At 36.4% G+C, this 16,065-nt stretch overlaps 1 long non-coding RNA gene across 1 annotated transcript in view; it reads right to left on the bottom strand.

Annotated features, from left to right (window-relative positions):
- LOC149144586 (uncharacterized) overlaps nt 1-15,924 on the bottom strand; it is a 49,672-nt gene extending 33,748 nt beyond the window's left edge. Inside the window, exon 1 of the long non-coding RNA XR_016264122.1 lies at nt 15,836-15,924. This is a non-coding gene — a long non-coding RNA (uncharacterized LOC149144586). The remainder of the gene's footprint in view (nt 1-15,835) is intronic.
- Nucleotides 15,925-16,065: the final 141 nt, after the last annotated feature.

Raw genomic sequence — 16,065 nt, 5'->3', positions numbered from 1 at the left:
GAAGGCTTGAGAGGTTCAAGCGAACTCCTCGGCATAGGCCTGTCATACTATTGTGACCAGTAGAGGTCGAGTTTCAGTAAGGAGAGTCTGTGTACTCTAGTCCTACTGATTTATATCTATTAAGTGAGACTCAGATTGAGCTCACTGTTGTAAAAACTCTGCTTTGAGAACATAATAGAGAGGCCACCACTGAAGGCTGAACCAGGAGACGTAGCCCAGGAGCATTGGGTGAACTCCTTATTAAACTTGTTGTGTTTACATGTTTGCCTGTTATGTTTTCGCTAACTGCCTCAGTGTCTATGTATTCTGCAATCTTATCAATCCATTGCATAAAGTAACATAGGCACATCCATGCACATGAGTCTATAATACCTTTAATTCTTTGTCCTGGATAATTTCCAGATCTTCAGGTAATGAGTTTTCCACTTCACTTTTGATTGAATTTGACCTAGTAATGTTGATGTTTAACTTTCCCATAAGCTTCTTCAATGTCAGAATGGTGCCTTAAATAGAATGTTGCACCTAGAGTAGTGAGGTGCTCTATAGCCTAGTATGGAGGAGAAGTTGTCACAAGTAAACAAATGAATGAACATAAGGTTATATTAAAAAATTAAATCATACAAGTTCATCAGCCTGATGACAGTGTATGCAATGGACAAAATAGGAAAGAGGCTTCAGATACTGATGAGCACTGGGAAAACGATATCTCAGCAAAGAAAGCCTGATCTTATCACCAGTTTTGGACTGGTAAGGGGCATGATGTGCATCCTTTTGGTTGCCTATGTCTGATCAAGATGTCTTTGACTCTATGGTTTTGTTAATTTGAGTCATTATTGTAGATTGGAAAAATTTGAGTTTTGCCACTCCGGATACATCTTGTTTAGGCATTAACAGGTCGAATTGGAATTGGCCCAATTCTTATTGACCGTAACACTTAAATATTAATATTAATTAATTGATGCACAACAGATAAATAATACACAACATAGTCTACCATTTGATAACTAAAATAAGCCTTGTTTGACTAATGGACTATAGATCTCAGGATTCTAGTGCCATAAAAGTCAACAACATTAACCTAACTTGTAGTCATGCTCCAAAATTATGACTTAAAATTTAGTTGAGAGTTTAACCTGTGACTATCAAGGTAATGAACTCTGGGTTGGTTCAAAGTTGAGTTGGATCCAGACTATCTAGATCCCAAGATGGATTCAAAAGAGTGATACATGGAAGTGCTTATGTTATGTTGTTTAATTCAGGTTGCAGAGATTCTCGCACATTTTGGCTTTGGGATCGCTGAAGTTGAGATGTTATTACTACTTTCTCAATTGGAAATGGAGGAATAATTGAGCTTTTATATATGCAGGTGAAATGAATTGTAAGCTAAGAGGTTTTTAGCCACATAAAATTTGTCAAGTGTTCATGAGTGTCTAATTTGAATGCTACTATTAATTGCAAATGTATGCACCAACTACTTTAGCTTCTGCTCGAGATTTCTGGATGGGACAATCCCATGGATCCACATTGGCAAGAGACAAGTCCATATACATCTCATTTCTTTGCCAGAATAGAAAATTCGCTAGTAGACGTGTTCTTAACATAGTGCACTTACTCTACTTATGGAATCATTAAAGGATTATAACATAGGTTTGAATTTCTAGGCACTTCAACTTTCATGAAATGAAGAATGGGGATTGACTACAAATATTAAGAGACCCTCTGTGATGTTTAGAAGTACCCAGGGATCGTCCATTCAAAATGACCACAAATGAACAAGCCCGACATGATGCTTAGAAGCACCTTGAATCTCTCTTTCAAAATGTATTATATTGGGCAGTTACAAAATATACATCTCAGTTCTTTTCCAGGATAGAAAATTGACTAGTAGACATGTTCTTAGGATAGTGCACTTTAATTACGGAATCGTTCAAGGATGATAACATAGGTTTGAATTTATAGACACTTCAACTTTCATGAAATGAATAATGGAGATTGACTACAAACATTAAGAGGCCCTCCATGATGTTTAGAAGTACCTTGGGCTTGAATCTCCCATTCAAAATGACCACAAATGAGCAAACCTTGCATGATGCTTAGAAGCACCTCAAATATCCCTTTCAAAATGTATTATATTGGGCAGTTGCAAAATAGATATGTGAAACCCATGTTTCCTTTTCCATACAAGCCAAATCCCAAGAATGCTTTCCCTTAACAAAGTTGGAAGTTTTTATGTTTTCTCTATCCTTAAGAGTCATTAATTGCTACAAGTTTGGAAAGTTTTTCTAAATGAAAAATTGTAGCCTGTGTAATTTTTCCAATCTTTTTCTTTTTGGGGAATGCAATGTACAGTAACATACAACTATTCCTGTTATGATGGGGGGTTTCTTGTAACCTTTTCTACATAAAAAATGTTTTACTTTTACAATAGTCTATTGCTTCCTATGCCCCAATCTTAAAACCATTAATGGATTTGCCAAGAGGATCAATAAGAGATCCCATTAGCCCCTCTTTTCTTTAGCTGGCCTCTTGCCTTTTACTAACATACCTGAAGCCTATTCTGTAGAAATTCCTTGTGGATTCAAACTTAATTGTAATTTACTAAAACAATAGACTTGAATCTACTCTACCAACTACGGAAACAATTAACGGTCACGAAATCATGAAGCATACACAAGAAAGTCAGTTAAAAACCCCTACTATCTGTATATTGCATTAGTCAGAAAATATGAAAAGAGTACAATGCTTTGCTCAAGCCCGAGCAACCTCTGCACTATCTCTATCTGTCTCACAGCTTCCTAGACAAGCCTTGGCCAATACTTAACCAATTTTTTGTTTGCCCAAGACCCTATTTTCTTGCACTGTTTCCTTGGGAATTAGCCCTTATTAATTAGGGAAATTCCTCAATTGGGATTGCGCAATACATGATAGCCCTTCCTCTAACTACATGCCCCACCTCTACAATTTGGATGATTATACAACTAATAGTACATTGCCCTTGAACTCAGATCTCAATTGGGTAACTCGTAGATCACACATGCATGAGAGATTTATGGCTGAATTATCAGTTAACTGGTTGAACACATGAAGCAACACCTCACTGTTAGACCTCCTACTAGTTCCCCCGACAGTTGGAAATAGTTTAGCTGACTTTAACTCAGTTAAACTGGATTAATTAATTACAACTCAAAATAAACTCAACCACTCTACATGACTCAACTTCTTCAGTATCTAATTGGCATACGTGCCCTGAGAGACAAATAGTTCCCCATCTCCTTGCCATACTTCCATACCAAGAAAGTAATGCATGAGCCCCAGGTCCTTCATTTTAAATTCTCTTGCAAGATCCTCTTTGCAAGATTTGACCAACTTCTCATCACCTATTAGAATTAAATCATCGACATAAAATACTATAATCAATAATTTACCTTCGACCACAATATGGTAAAGGTTTGCATTTTCTTCACTTTTAGTGAAGCCTAACCTAGTGAAATAGTTGTCGATCCTTGTGTACCAAGCATGGGGTGCTTGTTTCAATCCATATTGTGCTCGCTTGAGTCTGCACACATGCGACTCTCTGTTGAAGGTCTCAAATCCTTTCGGCTGCTCAACGTACACCTCTTCCACAATCACTCCGTTGAGGAAGGTTGTCTTCACATCCATCTGATGTATCTTCCATCCCATCTGTTCTGAAAGTGCAAGAATAGATCTGATTGAATAGTACCTTGCTACTGGAGAAAAGGTATCCTCATAATCAATTCCCTTCACCTAAGAGAACCCCTTGGCCACAAATTTGGCCTTGTGTTTCTCGAAAGGGGGATTCTTATACTACATCAACCTGTGGAATCTTCTTCTAAAGCACTCTCTCCTCCGCATGAAACTCCAACAATGGATGACACTTTGAGTGATGTGCTTGACAGAATTGGGAGACTCAATCTTGATTCAATCCCAACTCAATCAACGGAGCAGCCTGGACCATCTCAGAAAGGTCCCCCAAAGTGGCTGACAAAGACACTTGAAAGTGTTCATCCTGATGAGGTTGGAAAGACAGGAACTAGAAATTCAACCCGACAAAATGGAGGTGATGTAGATGACTCTGATTCACCTATTGATATGGATGTTTCTTATGATTGTGAATTGAATTTGTCTACAAATTTTGAACCAACTTCCTTCAAAGAAGTTGCTTCTCATGATGAATGGAAAGAAGCAATGCAAAAGGAGTATGATGCCTTGATAAAGAATGGCACTTGGACGCTGGTTGATCCTCCATTGGGAACCAAACCAATTGGCTGCAAGTGGGTCTACAAGAACAAGTATAAAGTTGATGGCTCACTTGACAAGCACAAAGTCAGGCTTGTGGCAAAAGGTTTTGCACAGAAGGAAGGGGTCGATTATGAGGAGACTTTTGCCCCCACAACAAAATGGGCTACCATCCGGACACTCTTTGCCCTAGAAAATCAGAACGGTTGGAAAGTCCATCAAATGGATGTAAAAACTGTTTTCTTGAATGAGATCTAAAAGAGAATTTTTTATGTCCCAACCTGAAGGATTTGTTGTGAAAGGACATGAACATAAAGTATGAAAACTTGTGAAATCCTTGTATGGCCTCAAACAAGCACTGCAAGCCTAGTATGAAAAACTAACTGAGCATCTTCTGAAACTCAATTTCAAACATTATGATCTTGATGATGCAACTTTATTTGTCAAGAAGGTTGGCAAAACAATTGTATATCTTGTGGTATATGTAGATGATCTTTTGATGACAGGGAACAATGAGAGCTACATTGCATCCATAAAGAAGGAATTGAGGAAAGGTTTTGAAATCACTGATTTGGGCTATGTTCATTACTATCTTGGTATTGAAGTAACTCAACATCCGAAGTCCATATTCCTTTCTCAAAAGAAGTACATTGGAGATCTATTGAACATGTTTGGCATGACTAAATGCAATCCTCCGACTACTCCAATGGAACAAAACTTAAAGCTCACATCCAGTGAAGGAAAAGAATTTAAGGATGCAACAAAGTATAGACAGCTTGTAGGAAGTCTCAACTACCTGACTACTACTAGACCAGACATTTCGTTTGCTGTTGGAATCTTATCCAGGTTTATGCAAAAGCCTTGTGAGGGACATTGGTCTGCTGCAAAAAGAGTTCTAAAGTACTTGAAGGGAACTCAAGACTTTGGACTCAAGTATACACAGGTGGGAGACTTCAGCTTGATTGGATACTCTGATTCAGACTTCAATGGAGTACAAAGAAATTGGGGTATCTACTTCAGGTTATGTTATGAGTTTTGGATCAGGGGTTGTCTCCTAAAGATCATGCAAACAATCAATTCCAGCAGATTCCACAACAGAGGCAAAATATTTGGCAGCAGTTGAGACAACAAAAGCAATTGTGTGGCTCAGGAAAATTCTGGAAGATTTGCAGGTAAAACAAGTACAATCAACTCTACTCATGATTTACAATACCTCAGCAATAAAGTTGGCCAAGAACCCAAAGTTCCATGATCGAACGAAGCACATCAATACAAAATATCATCTAACTCGACATCATGTTGAGGCCAAAACAATCCATCTTCGCCATTGTTCCACTAATGAGCAGATTGCAGACATCTTCACCAAAGCGCTTGGAAGAGAAAAGCTTGAAAGATTCAAAACGATGCTTGGACTCACCAACATCCCTTCAGATTAAGGGGGGAATGTTAACACCTAATCATAGGGATTGGGTGAACCACTGTAATTAGTGTAAATAAATAATAGAGGAAATGGAGAGTCATCGGGAGATGAAAATGAACAGTCACTCCCTCTTGTATATAATAATGAACAACCTAAATGAATAATAAAATTTCATTTGAGTTGTTACCTCATGAACTAACACCTGAGCAACCTCTGCACTATCTCTATCCGTCTCACAACTTCCTAGACAAGCCTTCGCCAATTCTTAACCATTTTTTGCTTGCCCAAGTCCCTATTTCCTTGCGTTGTTTCCTTGGGAATTAGCCCCTATTAATTATGGAAATTCCTCAATTAGAATTGCGCTATCCATCATAAACCTTCTTCTGACTGCATGCACCACCTCTACAGTTTGGATGATTATACAACTGATAGTAAATTTCCCTTGAACTCCAATCTCAACTGGGTAACTCGTAGATCACACATGCATGAGTTATTTATGGCTGAATTATCAATGAACTAGTTGAAAACATAAAGCAACACCCCACTGTTATACCTCGTACTAGTTCCTCCAACAGTTGGAACTAGTTTAAATGACTTTAACTCAGTTAAACTGAATTAAGTAATAAAACTCAAAATAAACTCAACCAGGGATCCTATAAAGTAGGATCCACTCTACATGACTCAAGTTAGACCCTCAACCCGAATTAACTGAACCAAGTTACATTAACTTAGTTAACTCGTACAAGTTTTCTTGTGATGTGTAATTACAATTTTTTTTCTCCTAATTTAATTCAAGGGAAAATTAAATTAGGATTTTCTTGTTGCATTTTCAACATATTTTGTTGCTTGAAAGAGCTTACAATGGAGCTCTAACTTACGGAGTTGTCTCCATCATTTATAGCCTTCAAACTCTTCTTTACCGGTGAGTTTTCTAATATTCTAACATAAACTGCCTATGACCTCCATGAAACGTTTCAACTTTCTCTTGTTGGAAAAGTAGCTACAAAGAAGGTTATTCCGTTTCTTGAAGAAACCTCCGCAAAGTCTGTGAGCTTGAAAATTTTCATGTTAGTGAACATTTTGGCTTTAAACCTAGCTGCTCTTTTGGCTTGATAAGTCATGTACATGATTTATCCAAATAATGTATGGAATAGTGTCAAATGTTCTTGGTATTTGCACAATCATTGTTGTTGAAAGCTTAATGGTTCATCTGCATGTGTGATATGAATTGTGTGCTCTACTACATCATGGGAATGATGACTGTGCTGTAAAAAGTTGAAACTTCTAAAAATAGAGAGGGGATAACAAGAAAGACACATTGGGGGAAATAATAACAAGATTATTACAGAACACTGCCGAAATATAATTAATAAAAGAAGATATGACAAAATGACAGGTATAGGAAGCACTTGCATTCCTAAGTAGTGAAGACATGCCCTGAAGAAATCCCTTTTGTTGGAGAAACCAAATAATAAAAGTCCAAATCACAAGTATACTGAATAAATTAGCCTCAAATGTCATCCCTCTAAACCTTCCGACAGTCAGAGAAAGCCCCACTATCTATAAGGCATTCAATGGTAGTGCCCAATATGCATTGCAATGGATACCCCTGCCTGCCAACCTATCCCTTATAATAGGTAAATAATAAGGGAATCATGAATCAAAAGTGCCAAGCCCTTGCTTTCTGAATGTCACCTCTTCCCTTCCCATTCCATTGGTACCATTCATGGCACACCTAGACCAGGGAGGGCACACCTAGGAACAAAATTAGTCCTTCCAAGCAAGCAGAAACACTCCAAACAAAGTAATGCTAGCCTTAATTTGTTAACATTAAATATTTACCAGTTTATCCTATCCATGCATATTCCATTGTATAGCACACTTGCTCCTACTTGCTCTGGAGCCTACACTATTCTTTTACACACCTCACCCTGTCAGACATTAGTTTGTCAAAGGCTACTTTCTCTCCGGGAAAAATAATGTGTAGGTTAGTTTCTCTCGAGGCAAAATAATGTGCAGGAGTATTTAGAATTTAATGCACGTGGAGCTCATATCAAGGCTAGAGCTAATCCTGCTTTAGATGATATTCATGAGAAATAGGGATAATATAATGATATATAATAGCTTTCTGCAAAGGGTAAGCATATATGTAGTGATTCTCAACCTGTGTTTTCCATGCACATTGGCTGGTTTTAAGGCTTAAAATGAAAAAAATGAGAGATATTCCTAGGAGGATGCCACTAGAAACATGGTAAATAAACTAAAATTGGGACAAGTCATGGACTCCAATGAGAATATGGTGCAAGAAAAAGTCAAATTGACAAAGAATGCCACATTTAGATTAATAAATGATAGGACTATAGTTTCACGTTTTACTTCACCATCATATCATTGAAATCAAAAACTCATCCATTAAGAATGAGAATTTGGAATAGATTCAACCTGCACCTTATGAAAGATCTTCATCTCCCAATGTGCAAACCCGTTTCATTCTTGTCAATGATGAATATCTACATGATACTATTTTTCATGTCTTCAAGCCATTCAAATTCACAATTTTATGCCTATAGTTTTGAAGATATGGTAGTAGCCCTCACAAGATGGTTTCAATTACTTTTGTTTCCTTACGAAGGATGTTGGATTTGGCTACAAGGTATCTAGTTTTGCAAACTAGCTTGGGTGGATTTTTTGTTAAAGTTCAAGTTGAAGGTGTAGAGTCTCCTTACAGAGTTCAGCCTTTTACAGGTATAAATGACTTCTCTGGGACTAGACTACGTGACAATACGACATTGCAAAATCCTTTTGATGGATTACTCTCTGTTGAGGAAATATCTGCGTGGATAGGAAATTCAGAAGATAATTCAACATAATCAATAGGTGATGTCTGTAAGACAGGTTGCATAGTTGACCTCTAGAATATTTCACTATTTGAATAGATTAAGGCTAAATAGCTCAAGTTTGTTGGATTTTGAATGAGATCTAAAATTCTACTTTCTCCATATGAATTCCAATGAGTTCGGAACCACTCTCAAACATCGAGTCATTTCATGGTAATGTTAAAAATTTAACTAAAAGGATGAAAATGAAGATTAATGAGAATGTCACTTTTACTTTAAGAATTTGACATTACCATGAATCGCATAGCAACACTAGGGCCCTAGGCTTGATCATTACGCCGCCCCACTAAAAAATTATTTGTTTCTTTGAAAAAAATTTCATTTGGAATGTTACTGCAATTTTTTTTTTGCAAAAAAGACTAATGCTCCTGAAAAACCAGGGAGCACCTTTTTTTGCAGAGAGCGCAATGCCAAAACGATCCCTCATCTGGAAGGATTTTGGGAGTGCACACCCGACTAGCTCCTGACCGAAGCGCAAATTTAGAGCGGGGACATGAGAGGGGTTGGGGTGGGTGTGGCGCTCCCCCGCAACCCTACATCATACATTAGTCAATAAGGAAACATCTGCTGGGGAGGGATATGAAAGATCCTCAAGTTTCTCTTATGGAATCCTTATTAGAGGATTCACCGATCTAGAAAGGAAGCAAGCGTTTCATGAGGAATTCCAACTCATGGGATTCAAGGGATGATGGTATGATGACATAACAGTGAAGCAGGTCTAAAGGGTAAAGCTCTTTAGTTCAAAGGAAGTTGTTGCAAGAAGTCTGGATGACCCAAAGGAAAGATGAGGTATGTATGCTTACATAGGTTACTATGAAAGTCATGTCATATGGTTGCAGATAATATTGATCACTATTTTCATCTTGGGAAACATGATCAAAAGAATAAGGGATCTCCTCCTCTGAAAGATTGCGGAAAGGCATAGGTCACACTAGATGAAATCAACATAATATGTTCTCATATGAAACATGAGGGAGCTTACTACAATTGAGGAACTCTGATTGGAAGCTCCTGAGAATGAAGTGTGTGAGAAAAGAAAGGAAGAGATCGTAAAAAAAATATATATGCAAACAAAGGTGGAAGGCATTCAACATTCGAGAACAAGAAGAGTTGACTAGGATATCTCCCAGAAAGATATGACGACTCTTATGGAAGTTGGAAAAAGGATGCAGACCCTTGACAATGGATATCTTCAACAGATGTGTCAACATATATGCAGGATGATGATACCTACAGTATTTACTTTGTCATGTACATTGGACTGGGATTTTTTCTATTTTTAGGGCTAATTGTTGCATGCATTTACTGCTTTAAATTGTAGAATTTTGTCTCTATTATAGCATCTCCCAATGCATGGGCCATGTAATGTGAACGAAATGTCCTAGGGGTAATTCTATCAATGAATTGAACTTGATAAACTATCCTTCCAAAAAGTTCGATCTCCTAGGGTCTCCTGCACTGGTGTCTCCTCAAGGCCTCCTCCAATTTTGAAGCCATTCCAATGGTGGAGTTGGGAAAAAATCCAAGCCCTAGCTCCGAGATCAAACTTTGCCATAGCGACCCCAAGGCTAGTACCTCATAGGATCAATTCAACACCTTCAAGTGAAAATTATTTCTTTGATCTTTTTCCCCCAACCCTAGACTGGGTCCACTTGCTCCCATGTGGTCCCTTTCCTTTAGAAAGACAATTCTTCAAGAACAATCTAGGATACCAATTTCAACAAGGATTTCAGGGATTGAGAAACTCCTTCACAAGCCATATACCCTAAAACTGACCTTCAAATCCTCCCTTCCTTTCCCTAGAATACATTGTACCTTGCTTAGAAAGCAAGCAAGCTCCATCCTTCAAGCTCTTCCGGGAAAGGGATTATTTGGGTCACTCATATCCATTCATTGATTTATCCTTGTTCGGTGACTCCATAACATATTGGGTCTCCTCCCATCGGTGAAAGTCCGTAAATAGAAGGGAGCTTTAGCTAAGGTGACAGTGGGCTAAGTCTCCATGTGTTTCCCTTGGTCTAGCATTTGCCCTTTACGGATCCCCTTTAAGTCCCCTGCTGGTTTGAGCAGTAACAAGCCTTGCTTGCTGCTTTTGTGCATCCTCTTTCAAAGTAACCAACTTCAGTCCTTAAAGGAGGACCTTAAGGGATATGACACTCAAATGTGCCCTTTACTAGTTACCATACAGCCCGACCAACAACTCTCAATAGTGCACTTTGGGTCATACTATCTAAATAACAAGTAATTCGTAAATTGTCTTCATCATCTTGTCAAACAATATCAATAGTTGTATTCAACTTCATAGCTCCCTCTGAATATCGATAAGGGCAACTTTGTCCAAAACGTAATTATCGAACTATCTTCAATCTATTATTAATTCAGCGAATTTATAGTTTCCTCTAAATCTTTGATTCAATCATGGGTTTATTAGGAAGCTTCATGTCAAATATGATCATTCAAAATTTCTTCTTCAACTAGCGAGAAGAAATCCTCCCATGAGATTATTAGTTGAATGATCCTTCATAGCTAGATAATTCTATAAAGAGTGCTAGCTCAATGGAAAAGTACTCGCCTTATAAAGCTTATAAGTTGGAGATTGGTGGTTCGATTCCACTATTCCCTAACATGAATTAATCAATGATATTGCTTATTTTTTATTAAATACTTTTATATATTTATTTATTTATTTATTTCAATGGTGACACATATTTATTTGTCATTTTTTGTCTGTAAAGAGATAAAAGTGAAAAGTGATATTGTATTGTCTAAAGAGAAAAAAAGTGGTAATGTATTATCTAAAGAAAGAAAAGTGATATTGTATTGTCTAAATAGAGAAACATGATATTGTATTGTCTAAAGAGAGAAAAGTGATATTGTTTTGTCTTTAAATATAATTTTTTATTGTCTAGAGAGAGAATAGTTAGGATTTGGATTTGGATTGCACTTCCATAGTGTTATCCCCTTCCTCGGATCCGCAATCGAGAAGGGATCCTTTTAACATCGACACTACATTCACCATTGGGCAAATATCTATAACAAATTTTCATGGTTCATGGGTCCTTAGAGGGGATACACCCGAAAACGGGATTCCGCCGTGACCATTATCTCCTTTAATGTCAGGGGGCTGGGAATGCCCCATAAAATACGCTCTCTTTGGGGTTTGGTTAGATCGCATCAACCTTCTATGATTCCAGATCTGAAGCCAAACAATTATTGTAACAAGGATTGGGATTGGCTGGTAGAGAGGTTTCATAAGAAACTTGACTGCTGGAAACACAGATGGTTGACAATGGGGGGTAGGATGATCATGTTAAAAGAAGTACTCTAAAATCTAGCAATATATTGTATGCACCTTTTTCTACTTCCTAAGGAAGTTATTAAAAGGATACAATTGATCATGGGACACTTTATCTGGGCCGAGACACTACTTTCTGGGAAGTTTCACTTGGTAAAATGGTCCCTCATTGCTAGACCTATTGAGGAAGGTGGATGGGGCATCATAGATCCCACAACATTCCCACATGGCACTGATCATTAAAAGCATGTGGAGGGCAGAATCTGGTTTGCGAATATGGTCTCAAATTATCAAAGAAAAATATATGTTTGGGCAAACTTTCACGTCATGGATTACTACAGGGGCCAAGATGAAATCTATTTCATCATACATCTGGAGAAGTATGATGAAAAATATTCACTAGCTCTTGGGGTTGGTACGGTGGGAGGTAGGAGATGGCTCCAAGATCATGATCAGATTGGATGCAATCAAAGGTATGGTGGGAAACCACTCTTTATCATTTCATATCCTTAATTTCCTTCATGAGAAAGAGATTTTTTTCCTTAAACAGATATTCTATCATAATGTACTCTGTATTGACCGACAATCATGGACAAGAGTTGGGGATATACAGATGCCTAGGGAGTATATATGTGAATGGGAAGTATATATTGCAAATCTCATAAATGCAGGTATATCACTTAATGATCAGGAGGACCAGATGACATGGGGGGTAACCTAAAAAAAGGGGCTTCTGATGGTTAAGGACATATATATGTCATTGCAAAAGAGAAAGGAAATCAAGCACCATCCTGGGTTTAGGTCATCTGGAAAGGGAAACTACCTAACAAGATCGAATGGTTTTTCTAGTTTGCTATCCTCGACAGAACATTGACATGGAATAACCTTCAATGCAGAGGGTACTCAGGCCCCGAATTTGTCTAATTTGTAAGAACAACACTGAGGATAATGCTCATCTTTTTCTTCACTGCTCTTACGCGAAAGCTCTTTCGGAAGGGGTCTCAGACATTTTCGACATTGTATCTCCTCATCATCATACATCATGAGGCATTGTTTGAGAACTTGGTTCAAAACACATGACAGGTACAAATTTATCCCATTATATATTTTATGGTCCATCTGGCAAAGCCGTAATGCACTTATTTTTTATAATAAGCTTCCGGTTGTGAGGGAGGATATCATCAAAACTATTGCATATTTTAATGAATATGCACCATATAAGAATAACAACAAACCCAGAATTATCAAGTGCAAAAAGAGTTGACAAACATATCCGGTGGGAATATTCGATGGTGCTTGCTCGAGGAGAAGATGTGGATGTGGTGCCTACATAGTCATAGAACTGGAGAAATACTTTCACTTTTGGTGGGAAGGGGGAAGGCACAAATAGTAAAGCATAGATTATTGCACTATGGGGAGTACTTATTGCTGCAAAATGGCTAGGATTGGATCACATACAAATCTACAGTGATGCAAAGGGAATCGTAGATTGGGTGAAAGGATATAATAATTTCAATCCTCCCATATTAACCAATTGGATGAAACACATCATGACGTTGGTAAGCACATATCATCATATAAATTCTGATCACATTTACAGAACTAGACAGCAGACTTGCTATCAAAGAGAGGTATGATGGCCTGTAGTTTTTTTTGGATAATGCGAGGAATTACAAGGCAATGGAATGAGGAGAACACTCTTGACATTTTGTAAGTTAAAAAATAGTTTTTTTTGTATTTTGGGCATTATAAGGAAATAGCTAAGATCCATAGGATTAAACAGTTAAAAAAGTATTGTATTTCTGGACAAAGGTTTTAGTATAGACATAATAAAATCTATGTAAAATGTACTATCTATTTTTATTAATATAAATTCAAAAACGTTTTTTTCCTCTTAAAAAAGATAGAATGTCTTTAATCCCAACTATTGTCTGGAGAGAGAAAAATGAAATTGTCTCGTGAGAAACAAGGAGACAGTAAGGTTGGAGAGAAAATTATGCTTGTGTTATATACTAAGACACTAATTTAAAACACAGGCAATTTTTTTTTATGTTTTTTAATGTTTGCTTTTTATGCACTAATTTAAAGGCTTGTGTTATATACAATGTTCCACCGAGTTTTCACGAGGCGAAACGTGGGAGTGGGAATACGCACAAGGAGGACGTATATAAGCAACCCCAAAATTTAGGGAATTTTCGAAAAGCGGGATAGTCAAAGTCATAAAAATTATAAAATTAAAAATTATTAAAAAATTAATATATAAAAATAAAATCTCAAAAATATGTCAATATCTATATAGAAGATCTTATTAATTATGAAATGTACATCTAAAGACTAAATATTATCATCATTACATATTAGATTATTATCATTTATGAATTATCAATGATCATTTGACATTTTTGCATTGTAAATTTAAAAGTAAATTACTAAATTGAATCCATCATTTGGCATTATGAAATTTTCCATCTAAATTCATCATTTGGCATGATGCAAGGTACATCTAAATTAAATTAAAAATTTCATTATTTGACAATTGAAATTATGCAATGCACATCAAATTTTCAAAAATGATAAAAAAGTAAATTCATCATATGAAAATGACAATGACATTATGTTGAAGTCTAAAATAGCCATAAAATAAGTAAACATAGAAAGCAGTGAGAAATGAAATACTAGTAAATTTCTCAAAAAGTACTAAATAATATTAATAAATATTAAGTTTTAAATTTTAATATACTTTTTTTCGTTATTGTTTTTTTTTTTTTCAAGTTTTAAATTTTAATATAATAAAAAAAATTAATTCAAATTTTGACAAATTTTAAGTCTTAATACAGTTTCATTTTTTTTGTTTGGTTCTTTTTCATATATTTAAATTTGTAATTTTGTATTTTTATTTTTTAGTAAACATAGAAAGCAGTGAGCAATGAAATACTAGTAAATTTCTCAAAAAGCACTAAATAATATTAATAAATATTAAATTTTAATTTTTAATATATTTTTTGTTATTGTTTTAAAAAAATTTTAAGTTTTAAATTTTAATATAATAAAAAAAATTAATTCAAATTTTGACAAATTTTAAGTCTTAATACAGTTTCATTTTTTTGTTTTGTTTTTTTTCATATATTTAAATTTGTAATTTTGTATTTTTATTTTTTAAGCATCCCCGTCTCCTTTGCGTCCACCCAACGTCCCTCCGTCCCCTTTGGACCCACCCAACATCCCCTTGCGTCCCCTCTGGGTCCCCTCGTCCCCCTGCAAGGGAGTAGCTTTTCGTCACTAGAAAAACGTCTCCCCGAGTTTCCCCAAAAAGGGGATATGGAAATGGAAACATTTCTCGAGGAGTTTCCCATCCTTGGAGCATGGGGAAGTTCCCTTGGCATCCCCGCGGAACACTGGTTATATATTAAGACACTAATTTAAGATTTTGGCTAACAATGGATGGTTCAAAACACAAAACTCTGATGACGTGATTTTTACAGAATAATTTTTCTTTGATTTTCAAAGAAACAATTTTTAAGACAATAATTTGAGACATTGCATAAAGATAATATTTAAGAAAATAAACAAAATTTTCACATTTACCTACTACAATTGTGAAATTGCAGTATAAATTATTAATATAACAAATGACTTCCTATAAATCCACATTTTACCTTATTTTTACATTTACCTAATTTTACCTTATTTTTACATTTACCTAATACAATTAGAAATTGCCCTACAATACAATTAGAAATGACCCTAGAAAGAACCAAAAAATCACATCCCAAGCTGTATAGAAAGAACAGAAGCAATTCTCAGTTTTCCCGCAATTAGATTTGTCAGTAAACACAGCGCAAGCCACTACGCTGCGGTTAGACCACTGATATAGTGGCGGAAGGCAAAAAGCATAACCATTGAAACATGCAGCGCAAATAATCAGGGGCGTAAAACTGCGAATGACTAATATTTTTTTGGCCTTACCAGACAAAACATGCTGCTCACTACTAGTCGCACTAGTCCAGGAAGCCTCTCGAGCAGATTATCAACGAGAACAACCATCTGGTTTTGGCGTCCCCACCCGTCATGTCCCCACCCGTCAGTGATGTCGAGCTTCTTCAATGTTTTGAAATCCCCCATTATCTCAAGAACTCTCTCTACTGAAACTTGAAGTGTCGCCGCATAACCAAAATCCAACCACAATTCAGCAACAT

This window comes from Pinus tabuliformis, chromosome X, assembly GCF_031772625.1.
Source record: "Pinus tabuliformis cultivar Carrire ecotype Pingquan chromosome X, CPIR1, whole genome shotgun sequence".
Lineage (NCBI taxonomy): Eukaryota > Viridiplantae > Streptophyta > Pinopsida > Pinales > Pinaceae > Pinus > Pinus tabuliformis.
This window is presented reverse-complemented; position numbering and strand designations above follow the sequence as displayed.